At 38.5% G+C, this 13459-nt stretch overlaps 1 pseudogene; it reads right to left on the bottom strand.

Annotated features, from left to right (window-relative positions):
- Positions 1-3004: 3004 nt before the first annotated feature.
- LOC133898464 (protein transport protein SEC23 C-like) lies at positions 3005-12053 on the bottom strand (annotated as a pseudogene).
- Between the last annotated feature and the right edge of the window lie 1406 nt (positions 12054-13459).

Below are 13459 nucleotides of genomic sequence, written 5' to 3'. Positions count from 1 at the left end.
CTCCCAAGTGATCACGAAGAACCATACCCGTTGCACCAATGCTATTGTCGGCCACAAATGCACCATCACTGTTGCATTTCATCTAGTTATCCGGTGGCTTAGACCAATTAAGTTGAAACCTACCAATTGAGTCTGGCTGCTATGGGTGATTAATTTTCCATAAATCAAATATTGTATCTCTTGCCCAAAAATAGCTTGTCTCATTGACATCGTAGCTTCACGATGGTGTCTCTTATTTCTTGTCATCCACAACATCCACATTCCACACAGGATCACGGTCGAATCCCTTCTAGAACAGATGCTGGGGATCATGATATCCCGAGCCCAAGTCAACGGGTGTAAAATTGGCAACTTAACACCCGTTAGTTCCTTTATGTATAACCAAAATGATCTAGCCATGGTACAGTCAACTAGGACATGTTTTATCGATTCTTCATCAGCACCACAAACTTCACAGTTAGCCAAAGGATCAATATGACGCCTATGGAGAATCTGGCGAGCAGGAAACAACTCATGTAAGACCCTCCACCAGAACACTTTCACTTTAGAGGTACCTCCATTTTCCAAACAAGCTTCCATTCATCATTTGTTGAACTCCTAGGTTGCATTTCCTCGTCTTGTTGCTGTCAATCAGAATCCAATAGCCTATGAGCTGATCTCATTATATAATTGCCATGCCTCTCTAGTGGCCAAGCCCTTGCATCTCCTTCTGTATTGCATAGAGGAATACGTAGGATAACATCAACATCAATAAGTAGAAAGATAGAACGAATAAGATCTTCATTCCACTGACCACTAGCTGTTAAGAGATCAGATACTAGATGAACCTGTGACCATCAGCTGGAGAGATCGGATGGCCTTGTAAATGATTATGTATCCATTTATCATTCCATATATCAGTCACTAAACTATTTCCGACATGCCTTAGGAGACCATGTTTGAGAACATCCCAGCCACCCAGGATTGCCCTCCATGTGTGGCTTGAATGCTTTTTATATGTAGCTGAAAGGAAATTAGTGTGCGGAAAATATCGACCCTTCAACACTCTCGCACACAACGAACTAGGATTTATGAAGAGTCGCCAACCTTGTTTTCCCAACATCGCTATATTGAACAAGCAAAGATCACGAAAACCCATAACCCTTTATATTTTGGCTTCGTCAAGTGCTCCCACCACTGCCAATGAATATTTTGATTATCTACCGAGCTACCCCACCAATAGTTGGAGATGGTATTCTTCATTTTCTTACATGTCTACACTGGTATCTTGAAACAACTTATAGAGTATGTAGGAAACACCTGAGCAACAAACTTGAGAAGCACCTCTCGACCAACACAACTAACATCTTTGCCACTCCAACTCCCTACTAGACCTTTGATCCGGGTAGGCATATACTTGAATGTCTCTTTTGTTGCCCTACCTAGAGCTATAGGTAACACAAGGTATTTTTCAACTAATACTTCAGTGTGAATATTCATAGTAGTACTCACCTCGATTTTCATATCATTAGTGCAATTGTTGCTAAAGAAGACAATATATTTGTCTCTATTAACCAACTATCCCGAGCCTCTAGAATATATATCAAAGAATGTTTTGTAGTCTTTCAGTCCCACTTTGCGATGCTTCAAAAAAAAAAATGCAATCATCCGCAAAAAGATGTGATATCAAGGTGAGTGTATACTAGCACGAACACCGCTAGATAGAAACATTGGGCCTACCGACTTTAGCAAACTCGAGAAATCCTCTCCACATAACAAGAACATATAAGGAGAAATAGGTTCTCCACATAACTCAGAGGGATTATGATTGTCAGAGCTACAGGTTAATGAGTACAAATGTTAGGTTTGTCGGTGCAGCGAGTAACAAACTACTACATCATGTATGTCTTCGGTCTCTGTTTGGTTAAATGCATCTTAATTATACAAAGTTCAGAAATATGCTTTTTTACGATTGTATCATCGGTCTCTGTTTCACTGTATATATCTTAGTTATAAAGAGAGAACAATACATTTTTTGACAATTATATCATCTTGACATGACGTCAAGAATTAATAAAGATCCTGTTAACGAAAAAATGTCTACGGCCTCTATGTGCCAGTCGACTTGCCCGCCACACAGGCCGCGATCGCGGCCACCCTCGCCCCGCCACCAACGCTGCAGCGTCCAAGTATTTGGGGAGGAGACGTGGGCATGGCACATGGAGCAGTGTACGGTATCCAGTAGCAGCTAGGAAGGAGGTTGATGTAGTTGGTGCAACGATGGTGCGACAAGGAAGCAGCAGGGAGAGGGTGGTGAGCTGGTGGCACTACAGGGAGGGCAGAAGTCGCGATCTAGAAAGAGGAAGAGCGACTGCTTGAGGAAGGTTGCTGCAGTGGAGGTTCACGCTTAAGGACTCAAGTGGCTGAACTATCGGGTTTAGTCTTCAGCATCATTAGAAACTGGAGAGAGAAGGATCACGTTACAATGAAAAAAAAGGCCATATGCTATAAGCTTGCTCCCCCTTCTCTTCTGTTATTATGTTTTGATTATCTATCCGAAGTGTCATTTGAGCAGTAACCATCAAAACATCAATGTAGATATTTTATTATGGTGTATATTGTTAGAAAGATTTATCTAATAGTTAGTGATATATTTTTTAAGTCTGATTATTCTCTAAATATTCAAAATCTAGGAAGCACAAATACTCTCCATAAAATCTAATGGTAATGAAACTGAAACCTTAAGGTCACATTTCAACATTCCTAAACTTTGTCTGCAACTATTCTAAAACTACACTACGATTACGTTCACAATAAATCATTACATAACGCCTAAATATATTCTTTTACAATTAGTGCATATGGTTTACTGTAGCAACGACATTGACTGTCCATAGGTTACTGTATCACCTGATCTGAGCTCTCCGTGCGCGTTCACCTTAATGCATAGGGCTGTAGCATCTCTGCATTGGCTTCTATCTCAGTCCATATTGACAAACCTAGCCGTGCAAATGTATGCGCTACCTTGCTAGTTTACACAATATATAAAGGTTCCTCTTGAATCAGAAACCTGTCTATGATGTACAGATGTAGAGCTACAATGGCATGTCAGAGGCTAAAATGTGGCAACTAGGAGAGTCCCATGCTGTACAAAACTTATCATACGTCCATACTTACAAAATTGATGTGCATAGTGAAATCACAATGATCTACTGAACTGCCAAGCGCTGGAGATGATCCATAAAGACCTGGAAGCTCACGTCATCCGTGAATATGACATCCCCTCCCGGTGGTGGCTTGTCGGAGTTGTACGAGACCGATGGATTAAGCTTTGCCAGTAAAAAACGAGCCTGCAATTTCCAAAAGAAAGTAAATTCAGTCGATGTGATACTCCCTGCATTCTCTTCTATTTGATGTATAATGCATTTTTACAGTTTCCAAGATGCAATTTTAGCCATTACCTCTAATAACTTTTATCTTACTAAAAATTCATAGATCCAGAGTTTTATAAAAATAACTTCGACAACAAATATAGTGGTATATTTCGTATGTGGATATGTGCTATCTTGATAGTTTTTTATACATGTTGCTGTCTAACTTTGACGAAGGTTGACCACATCTATTTTAAAGAACCAAATAAAAACGAGATGGAATAATTAGTCATTTTATCTAGCAATGAGCATCCCCTGAAATGCTAATCGACTATCGGAACCATTGCAACTGAAATTTGGGCCACTAGCTTCAAACTGAAAGTAAGTTGAATTCATAAATGTTATCCAGTAGGCAGAACAATTGTTCGTAATTACTTAAATAGATACAAAAGAACAAACAAGATTCGATTGAAAAAAGAGAACCTGAGAACCATATTGATCGCATACAACCAAACGAGGCACAGGAAAGCGTTCCTTGGTTATCGTATCAGCTTCCTCCTGTGGAGCTTGCAACAACTGGGCAAATGCCTGAACATCACACAAGTTTAGTTCCTCAATTGTTGGTTTGCTAATGTAGCATATACTATATATAATGAAGCGCACATGAATTTTCTTCAATCAGTGTAACAGCCTCTAGGTCTCATGCCTCAAGGTTATGCATAAATCTTAAGCTTGGAATTTTCTTCAGACATAATACGATAGGAAGTTTCAAATCATTTTGATGCAAAGGCAAACTACTAGAAAGTAGATCAAACCTAGATAAAATGTTATTTATAACCATGCATAAACATAAACGCATATAAGAAAGTCTACATGGAGCTCAACAGACCAAAATTAATGTTTCAGGTTTCACAGAATATTACCCCATGGCCTTGATTTTGGTAACCAGCCTTTCGCCACTGTGCAATTGTAATTCCATGGAATATGACAATGGTAAAATAAGAATCCAACAAAAGAATCCTATCAGCAGAAATTGCAGTTACATCCAACAGAACAGGCTCTGGACCTGACTGAAATGAATAAGATATAAGTGAAGGCTGTATCATCACAACTGCATTCGCTACATTCTCTCTGTTTAACATCATCCTGAAATATGCAGTTTCATCTGGACTGTTATTCAAAACCTGCACGGGAAGTATAATAATTATTGCACCAAGAAGTACACCTTCCACTTGATCTGTTTGATCTGTTGATAAGCACTGCTCAATGAACAAGGGAAAATGCTTTACCTGAACAAACTGAGATCGTCTCAAATTAAAAATAAACTGGGGGAAAATAGACAGGCGTGGGGATAAACTGAAAGATGAGGGTGTTTCTTTCTGATAGTCTCCAAATTTCGAACATAAACTAATCAATGCTCGATCAAGCCATCTTATTGGATCAAAATCAGCCTGAGAGAAACATGACGATCATGGTATAAAAGAGATTAATGTAATAAGACTCCAAAAACAGAATCAATCGAAGAGATAACCTATCTCAGCAATCGATTGCAGCAAGCCAGCAATATTTTATTAATAAAACTAGTCGAGAAACTCTTATGCATCTAATCAATGTTCAGCCTGTCAAAGTAAGTTTTCTACAGCTTCTTTACTTTCCAATTGATGCTAATATTCTTTTTTCCGATAAAAACACTTCTTTTCCATGTTAGGTGGCACACTCATTGAGAGCCCATGTATATCATATCCTTTTACACTGTGTTTCGTATTGTATGACAATTCTAGAGAGAACATTATAGCTCCTACTCAGTCCAGGGTTCTCCACTGAGAGGAAAAAGCAGTGTCTGCCTTTCTAAGAGTGAAAGATAATGGCTGTACTAATGCATGGAGTGAGAAAGATAATTAGCTGATTCTTTTTATCTTGGAAAAATCCATAAAACTCCCCACAAGTCAATCGATTTTTCATTTTGCCCTCCAAAACTCATTTCCTTTCATTCACACCCCATAGGCGAATATTCTGTCCATAAAGTCCCCAATAAGCAAGGCATTTGGGAATTGGGACTTTGGCCCGACCAAATCGATTAGTGTTTTAACTCGGTTTGCTGTGTACAACATCAGGTTAACTAAATTCACAATCACATGACCTGCCATAAGTCCATAACTGGGTTCCGACGAGAAACCACAAGAAATAGTGGGAACTTGAGGGGATTATGAAAGCCAGTTCACTTTGGGGCTCCAATGAATGAAACGGGCTATGAGAGGCAAAAAGAAAAGGAGGGTAACCTATGGAGGAGTTTATCGATTTTTCCTAGTTAGTTGATGCCTTAAATGTTTCAACCAAATCAATAAGGTACATTCTTATTATGTTACCAAAAGCTGAAGAAATAAAATAAATTCTTTTTTCTGCAAGAAATTTAAGCTAGGCTGTGAAAACCCAACAAGGAAGGCAGATTAAAAGGAAAATTAAACTATGATGTGAACATCTCATAAGTAACTTTAGAATAGGGAAGTGTATATTGTATTGCGTCCACTTAAAATGGGATGAAAAGAACTATTATTTAGTAATTTTAGCTGCTCGATCACCTCTGACTGGTGATCAAGGCAGATTATTCGTACCACTAGAAAGTGAGAGGATATACATGCTAATTAGGATAATTCAAGGGGTCATATGAAAAGTGCCAGTAACTTTAAGTCATTGATCTGAGATGTCTAAATTCAAAACAATCGATAAGGTTGTTTGCTCCAATAGTCCTAAAATCCCATCTTAAGGCTAGTTCTCAGTAGATACATTACTATTGATGACGTATACTGCATAAGCAAAAGATAAGTGGGGGTAGATTTCATCCTATGCATGCTTCTGTATTGGGTATCTGGAAATAATAAATTAGTCTATCATGTGTTCATAAACTGCTAAAATGGTCTAAGAAGTATGGAGTAGTACCTCAGCTTCCATCTTAAATGAGACCAAGCGTGCCATGACTGCAGCAGCTGCCTCTTGATCAAAGCCAGCTATTAGCTCCTAAACCACATGAACTCTTAAGTAAGCAACAATGCTGCATTAGGTTTCAAATATAAGATTTTGAGGAAAAAACAGGTGACAGAATCAGATAGAATAGGCAAAAGGGCAGCCTGGAGCTGAGTAATGATGAGAAAGCACACTGTTATTTCTACCAGCCAAACAAGGTAGAAGTAAAGACAGCTACAATAAAACTTACCTGCAAACCACCAGAACCAGCAACCCATTTTCTCGAAAGTGTAGTAGCTCGTAATCTCATCTGACCCTCATGATGCTGATAACTGCACATCGCACCTCCAAGTCAGTAAGGTACCACTCTCCAACAGTATCAGCTGTTTAGCAAAATGACGAAGGCAGAAAAAAAGAGTCCCTACTAGGTTAAGAATTGGAAGTAGAACTGATTTCTCGCTGATTGACCAACCGCATCTGAGCCATCCTTTTTTGCAATATCAAATACTAAACAGAGTGATGTTTTCCTGTCTAGACCACACATCTTCCAAGCGCTAGTGTTTCCCTGACCTACTACTGTATCTGAGCATAGAGGACTTTTCTGCACAAGCAGAAGCATACAGAAGACTCAGATGTATAGAGTACTATCATTCTCAAAAGTTGACAGCATGCAACTAATGCTATACCTTCTCCAGGGATGTACAAGGTCCAATAATGCCTTGAATTTTGACATCCTTTGAGCAGTTAATCTCAAATATACCACTGCATAAATAATTATTTAAACACATAAATCAGAACATTCTAATGAAAACTGATGTCAAGATACATTATTTGATGCCATGAAAGTATATTTACTTAAAAGATAAGTCGAGGTCATTGCCAGTCTTTAAAAACAGAATGACCAAAACTTTCTGCAAGCACAACTATGCCCCCAGTTCTCTCCACTGCAACCTTCATCTCAGAAACACCAACCTGAGAAAGTTGATATAAACAAAGAATGTTTAATTTAAAAAAAAGGTAACATGCTCATATGAAATATTGGAAAATTTAGTCAAGACTGCACTATGATGTACTAATTACCAGTAATTTGTTCATTAACACTTTTGTCAATATCATTTGACTATTTTTTTGGTACACACTACTATGAGAAAGTTTGCATAAAAGATAAATCCTCACATATTATTGACAAATTTACCTACTAATTACTCGGTGGGTCAATGTTCCATTGCCTAACAACACCAGATAAAACATGTCAATTACTTCACTAAATTGGTGAAGCATTAATTACATATGCCATTACTCACAAACCTACTAAGTTTCTGTTGATTGACTATTATACCAAGACAAGAACGCTTGTGTGATATCAGTCCATGAATTATTATATAGAAAAATTGTTTGAGTCCTAACTGACAGTAACGAACACCAAGAAAACAAAATGGAGTCCTCATTCGAAATGCTGATGTTTGATCCTTTACAAAAGGTCATAAGTACAAAATAAGAAAGAAACAAAATAAGCAACAAACCTGGTCAAGCGCACAAGCAAATAAATCAAGCACATGGCCTTGATGCACAAGCTGCTTAGAGATATCCTCATAGAACTTAACAGCTTTATTATAAAATGGAGCTGAACCTTTTTCGAGGTCTTTGTGTGAACGAATTGGTTCTGATAGGGTCTTGGATACAATCTGAAATTTTGCAAAGAATACGGTTACAGTAAATTGAAGAGAAAATTCCTTATTCGCCATCGGAAGATAAGGTGGTTCCCTATGTGCTATTCCACGAAATGAACTTCCTTATTTGCCACCGCTTCTAATTTTCATTACTTCCTCACCACTGTCATCCATTTGACCCATAAAAAAGACACACTTGCCCTTGGGGAGGAAGTATCCATTGCAGTCCTGTCACCTTGTTATTTTCATATCTATTTTTCTACAACAGGAAACACAACAAATAAGCACACTAAAATTATCTACACAAAATTTTCTACAATTTTGGTATTCACCACAAAAATTAATTATGGCTTTTGCTATGCCTAATCATAGTCACAAATGTAACCATGCAGCCCCCCTAATGGTCGGCAAACAACACGACTTCAGAAATTCATATCTCCTAATCTATTCATCCAAATTCAGTGTTAAAAAGCCCTATGGAACATAAAGAAATTTTCTACGACTCTCTAGGACATCACATTCTAACATTCGGCCTCTAAAGATCACTAAACTTCAATTACCTGTCGGTGGCCGCACCCATGGCCACCATCCTCCCCAAGGGCAAATCTATCTTTTCTATGGATCAAATGGACGACGGTGGCGAGGAAGGAATGAAAATTAGAAACAGTGGCAAATAAGGAAGTTCATTTCGTGGGATGGCAAATAGGGAATTACCTTATCTTCCGATGGCAAATAAGGAATTTTCTCTAAATTGAAAGCATAAGCAAGAAATGTGTAACAATAATTTTAAGAATTTTTTTGAGACAACCAACTCTCAACAATAATTAGTATCCAAGGATAACTAATGTCATGGACATACTTGTCCCAGTGATTCTCTGCTGGCATATCACCAATCCGCAGGCAGAAAGTTATAGCAGTCAAGCAGAAGGTAAAGTGAAATAAAAAGGCATTCAGCTTTTATCAGAAAACAAACCATAATACACTGAGGCTGTTGTGTGTGTGTTTTCGTGGTACCCCTTTAGGGGGTACTTGTACTTGGGCCATTTATTCTCTCTTTAATACAAAAATGCACAGTTCTCCTGCATGTTAGAAAAAATAATGCACTGAGACTATATAAGTAGAATAGACTTAAGTTTATTTTAGGTTGGTCGTTGATGTTACTTTTGGTTATGAGACCTCTTTAAGTTTATCTAAGTTTTTTCTGTTCTCTAGCAATCATGTATGGATGTGATTTCATCAATGTTATAATTTATGAGTAATAGCTTGACCTGGACTCATACATGCGGTGCAAAGGGTTATGGACTTCAATGCAAGTCTAATGCGAGATTAAACCCACCTCTGTTAGACATTTAGCCAGTACTGATCTGATCGAGATCTAAGTTTTTTCTGTTCTCTAGCAATCGTGTATGGATGTGATTTCATCAATGTTGTAATTTATGAGTAATAGCTTGACCTGGACTCGTACAGGTGGTGCAAAGGGTTATGGACATCAATGCAAGTCTAATGTGGCATTAAACCCACCTCAGTTAGACACTTAGCCAGTACTGATCTGATCGAGATAGGGGTTACAAAATAGTCCCATAGCATGAACGGAAAAGAATGTTCGATCACTTGTACTAGAGAGTAGGTACAGATTTTGTAACTGTAAGAGAATGATCACAAATACAAGCATCTTAACTACAAGAACAATTTAACTGTGAACAAATGGGTGGCCAAGACAGCACTTCGTTTATAACATCAGCGTATCTCAACAAAGTGAATGAAGCTTAACAACGTAGTGTTCACTAAAAGATTTATGACTTACAGAACCGGGTCCCTCCGTAGATGGTCCACTTATAAATGCCATAATTCTAGCACCTGATCCAGGTACACAAGCCCCCAGGAGATTAGTCGCAACACTTAATGCAGCTCCAGTACATCTTGATGCCCGTTGATCAGCTGGGACAGGCCAAGGGTCCTTTTGCAGCTCTTCTATAACCTACAGAAAATGGAAAACAGTGTCAATCCTAACGGTGGAAAGGAAAATTGGTGTATCATGTGGGAGTTCTCATTTCACAATTGTACTAAAAGAAAAAGATTCCAGCTCCATTGATAAAGTAATAATGTTTTTGCAATTAAGCAGAGCTCTTAACTGAATTCAGCACAAACTCGCACTCTGAAGCAGGCAACAGGAACCTAGCAATGCTCTCTGCTGAAAGACCGTCCCTTGAGCCTGCGATCACACCTGTTGTGGGTTTTATTTTCCCTGCAAAGAAGCTCATTTGCTCCAGAATTTGCTCCTTGGTAACCTCCTTTGTCCCTTTGAAAACATATGACTTTGGCGACAAGCCAAAACCCAATTCATGCACCTATGTGGATCAAAATGTAACTGTGTTAATTGTTAAACAGTACATTCAGCAATGAAGCATAAATGAGAGAAATGATTATAACCTGCACATATGTCCCAAAAGTAATAAATCCAACAAGGGATTGATCTGGCAAAAGTTCGATTGCTTGTGCTAGAGCAGACTTCAAATAGCCAATTTCCTCCTCAATCATACATGTATCAACAACAAACAGGAAGACTGGAGGGACCACAGGACCTGTTTCAGCAGTGGATAAGTACTCAACGGTGGTATACTGAGGAAATAGTTCTGCAGGCAGGTTGTTTTCCGAAATGGAGTAGTAGTGTTGGGGGAAGTGGTTGCGCTGAAAGCAGAATGGACAGACCCAAATCTTTGCAGCAAAGTCAACAATGGAGAAAGGGTTGAGGATCGAACGGCAAATGCGGCATCGGAGTGGGCCATAAGAAAGAACAGGAATGGCAGCATTTGGCTTTAGAGGAGTATAAATGGCGGAAACAGGGACCACACAGTTAGTAACATCCTGCTTAGTGCCCGGTATGACATTCCAAGTCATTCTTAACCCATCCTGGGCCTCAAGGTCCAGGAACTCAGACATTTTCCGTAATCAAGTCACTATAACGATAGTTTCTTCAACAGAACCTCAGTTTCACAACTGTATCAGGCCTCTGCCAGCAGCAAGAAGCTCTCTGACCTGTAATGACCAATTTTTAACGATGTGTTCATTTAACGGAAGCCAAAACAACAGAGGAAAATCGAAACAACAATCAACAATTGATGTGAACAAATAACATATAATTATTATGCAGATTACTGAAGCTTCCAGTCAGTATTGGCCACTGTGAGCTTCGGAATTTTCAAATCACCACAGCATACTTTCCAAGTAGAGAATTAATGAAGTGTTTGTACCATGCCCTCCAACTATTCCTGACAGAGTAAATCTCGAGATGTCTTATTCTTTCAGACACTCGTCTTAAAATTTTACTATTAATAACAGTATTTATTGCTGAAAAGTGGAGGTCTCTATTTATGTAGTCATCACCATCTGATAATAATCACAGGTTGCTCCTGCTGATGTCGTAGGGGCATGTGGTTTCAGCTGAACCTCCAATTTTATTTTATTTTTTAAAATTAACTGCAGTATTAGCATACCACGACGCATCACAAATACGCAACAAGCAGGAGGAAATAATTTTTTGGATTTAAATGCTCACAGCAATTTTCCCGCTGAACAAACTCACTCTTAGAATAATCCATCTAAGCTGAGCCAAAAATGAAAAAAAGAAAGAAAGAACGTGCCCACAAGCAAGCTAGGGCCTTCTTACCAACAGAAGACGAAATCAATCCAAGCACGGAATTCCGTCGAAACCCACACCAAAGGGAGAAGAAGGACAACGAGGGGAATTCCGTCGAAGCGAGCGTCGTGCTTCGCTTCGGAGCAAGGATGACTGGAGGAGTGTGCGCTCGGCGGAGAGGGTTCGGTGATGGTGTGAGGCTGGGAGCCCAGGCGGAAGTTGACAAAGGGTGTCAGTTGTTGGTGGTGGACTCAGCGCCGCCGCCGCCGCGAGGGGAAGAGGCAGCGGGGGGAGCCGGAAGGTAGTAGGCAAACGGCGATTGGTCGCCTCGCCGCCGAAGGGGAAGAGGAAGGACTAGGATGGAAAATTTTGTTACGAAACACGACAGTTCTGCGAGTTGCGACATGGGACTTCTGAGTAGACCTCAGAAAAGAGAGAGAGGGGGGGGGGCTTTTTTGCAATGCAGAAAAGTGTGGACTAATATGGTTTGCTAATTTTCAGTGATTTGAGATTGGGAGTTACTAATTTTTAATAAAACAAGAGTACGTTTTATTTGACAACAACAATCGTTAGATGAAGACCTAACAGTTGATAAAAACTAATTCATAAGTAAATAATATTTTTTATAATAAAAACATTTATAATTTTCTAGTACATATCAAATAAAAATTATTAACTTAGTACAGATAAGGGACAGATAAAAATTCTTAGCTGAGTATAGATAAGGGATAGAAGTACATCTAGTAAATCATTTTCTTATCTTCTAGTCACTGTTGATCTTGTAGCAAGTAAAATCCAAGTTTAGAAGAGTTTTACAACATTTTTAGGTATCCATTTGTAGGGTTCACCGGACTAGTATTTATCCTTTTTTGTCTATGTTGAAATATATTTGTTTCATTCTGTCATATATAACAAAATAACGGTAGAGAGGAAAACGGAAGTAATAAGAATCGGATGTATAAAAGGCTAAATATCATTAAACAAAATTTCAATTACATAAATAAATATGAGTCAAGCACTTCAAAAGAATGCCATCCATACTAATTTGTAATTGATCTGACATGTCGATCGAACTAAAGTTGTTAGCAAACAGCCTGCTCCTACTGACAAGACGGTCAATTAAACTTACATATTTTTGTTGGACAAACTCTTATGCGTAGGTCCAGTGACCTACACAAAGCCTCTCCTCTTTTATAAACAAGAAACTACACCACACTATTTTTTCAGACTTTCTGATGGGCGCAGACGGGGTGAATTTTTATATTTTTAAAATAAAAATGCAAATATACGAGTATATTTTACATATTTACAGATCTAGGCTTATGTCGCTGGTTCGAATGGGGACAGTATCTGAAATTTTTTAAGAGCAAGATAATGGTACCATCTACACACAAAAACTTTTCATAATTTTTCATGATTATTTCTATAGTGTTTTGAATTTTAAGAGAATTGGAATGTAATAATTTTTTGATTCTTAAATATATTGTCTTTCCACTGGTGACATGAGTCTAGATCTCTATAATTTTTTAAAACAGAAGTATATATTTGCAATTTTTATTTTATTAATATAAAAAACTCCGTACGAGGCTAGGTTAATTAGGCTGAGCTCAAGCTTGGGTTTCAAGGCCCGCTCAGCATTTGAACTGGTCTAGCAACTTAAGTCTTACTTTGCTTATGTTGACAGCAGACAACTGTAACAACACCATGGCTCATCAAGGATCCACTGGTGATACAGTGAAGGTGTAAGGATAGCTTCACCTAACCGGACTAAGATAGTTAGGTCCACTCTATAGTCACTCTATAGGATGTATTTACAGAGTAAATAATATTTAATAGAGAAG

This window comes from Phragmites australis, chromosome 18 (assembly GCF_958298935.1).
Source record: "Phragmites australis chromosome 18, lpPhrAust1.1, whole genome shotgun sequence".
In the NCBI taxonomy this organism is placed as follows: Eukaryota; Viridiplantae; Streptophyta; class Magnoliopsida; order Poales; family Poaceae; genus Phragmites; species Phragmites australis.
The sequence above is the reverse complement of the archived record's forward strand: the minus strand, read 5'-3'. Positions and strand labels throughout refer to the sequence as shown.